The following is a 2,267-nucleotide window of genomic DNA, read 5'->3' as shown; positions in this document are numbered from 1 at the left end:
CTAGATTTGAACTAATTTATCGTTCCTTCATCGATCTAATTGAGGTGAATACAGTGCACAAAATGTGGGCATTCACTCCACTTTAATGGACCTCATAAGCTCGTCTAATGACACTGCCAGGCTTAGGATGCTCGCTCTTACCAACAGGTTTCTTCCTTCCTGTGTCTCTAACAATTTGATTCCTGATTTTGATGTTTTGAAATACAATTTTACCATTTGATATATTCTTTTTTGTCTATATGCTAGTGATATGTTTAAATGACTAGGAAAAGAACCACATATGGAAGTTATTTTGAAGGTAGTTTATTCCGATATCTTTGTAGTTTTTAGGATTAACGATTGATTTAGTTTTGTTTGGTAAAAATCCGAACTTAATTTAGTTTGACTAGATGATCTCTCTTCTTAGCAGTTAATTTGATTTGATTGTCTAATTAGGAAGTTGCAAGATTTGACCAGTACTTTATCTTCACTTGCACTTATCTTAAACAGGTACTGAAAGATGGATTGACTACCATTCATGTGCCATATTCCTATGGATTTGCAATTATATTGCTGACTGTTCTTGTCAAGGTTGCAACCTTGCCATTGACAAAGAAACAGGTGATCCTCCTCTCTTATTCATATATTGATGATGATGATGATATAATGGTCTTCTACTACTATTGTTGACGAGTTCACTTCTTTAAAAGGTTGAGTCAACTCTGGCAATGCAAAACCTCCAGCCAAAGCTCAAAGCAATTCAACAAAGATATGCAGGAAATCAGGTGCAACATTATTTATTAGAGTTTTGTATGTTACACTTATAAGAGATTTCATTTATTATACGCAAATGTGAACATACCATGTAACAAAACTCTTATGTGCATTCGTCACTTCATTGGGAATGGTGTGTATAGCCTGATTGCCCTGTAAAATGTTAGGATTCATGAAGAATTTAGGTTAGAGACTTGATAGGGGTCATTTTCATCTAAAATTAATTTGTCCTGCTAAGAGGTGGAAAGATTCCATTGAACCAATAATAACAAACTTAAGCTTACTACTGAGCACTTTTGTTACTTATCATATGGAAATATGCGCTAAGGGTTTAAAACAACAAACATGCGTACAAATTCTTCATCCCTAGAAGCATTGTAATGATTTCAGAGCAAACCTGAATATTGGGATGATTACTGATGCAAACTCAAATAGTTCATTGTAAGATGTAATAATGTTACCTGCAAAGACATTGATGGAAGACTGATGAAGCTTGACCTTTAACATAAGAACCAAATCATCATGATTCATGCACACTAGTACTATAAATTTATGTTAGGGTTCATTTTGGAAATCATACTTTGAAGGATCTATGGTTTCAAAAACACACTTTAGGGCTTAAAAATTAGTAACATGATAAATGCTAATTTGGTGCTAGTGACATGGCATTATTTTATCATTTATTTATTTATTTTTATTTCCATATAGTTATTGAATAGTGATATTATTTTATCATATAGTTATTTATTGTTATTTTCATTATTATTATTATAATTATTACAGATAACTACAAAATATAACAATTTTTATGTACCTATCAATTATCAATTATCATAGCAATATTTTGAAATACAATTTCACTATTTGATATATTCTTTTTTTTTTTTCTATATGCTAGTGATATTGGTTCTTATTTGATTTGGAAGGTGGTTTATTGTACGTATCTAGGTTTGATTTGAAGCTTTTACCTTGATTTGGTCCTGTATTTGTTAAAATGTTCATTCCTGCTAGAAGAATTACATTAGTGCTTAGTGTTATCATGCTATGGGAAAGCTAACCATAAGATTGTCTTCATGTTAATCCATATGAGAGAGATTGGAAGAGAACATTGTATAATGAGTTCAACACTTAAATCTGGACAACTATGGTTTTTTCCTTTTTACTTAGCTAAATTTATAAAAATTTCTACGTTGTTATTACATGTGATTAACATGTAAATCACACATGAATTACATGTGATTCACATGTGTGACAATCCGTAATTTCAAATCTTGTAAAAGTCAATCTTGCTTAACGAAAGTCAAACATATCAATTAAAGGTCAAACTTATTTTTTTTTAATTATCTTAATATGGTTAGATTAATGAGTTATAGGTGTAGAGACCTAGTATTCAAAGGTGTTGTGTGTTTAAGGAGGAAAACATTTGGAATCGAAAACCAAGAACATTGTCCGGACCGCAAACTCTCGCTTGGGCGGTAAACCCTCGGACCACAAACAGTTTACAACCGTAAACC

General features: G+C 31.7%; 1 long non-coding RNA gene across 1 annotated transcript; it reads left to right on the top strand.

The window, feature by feature from the left end:
- Window positions 1-519: 519 nt before the first annotated feature.
- On the top strand, window positions 520-765 carry LOC145064950 (uncharacterized). Its single transcript, XR_013688156.1, has 2 exons — window positions 520-600; window positions 690-765. It is a non-coding gene; the product is annotated as an uncharacterized LOC145064950 (long non-coding RNA).
- The last annotated feature ends 1,502 nt before the right edge of the window (window positions 766-2,267 follow it).

Source organism: Lactuca serriola, chromosome 7 (assembly GCF_051521515.1).
Source record: "Lactuca serriola cultivar US96UC23 chromosome 7, Lser_US96UC23_V15, whole genome shotgun sequence".
Lineage (NCBI taxonomy): Eukaryota > Viridiplantae > Streptophyta > Magnoliopsida > Asterales > Asteraceae > Lactuca > Lactuca serriola.
This window is presented reverse-complemented; position numbering and strand designations above follow the sequence as displayed.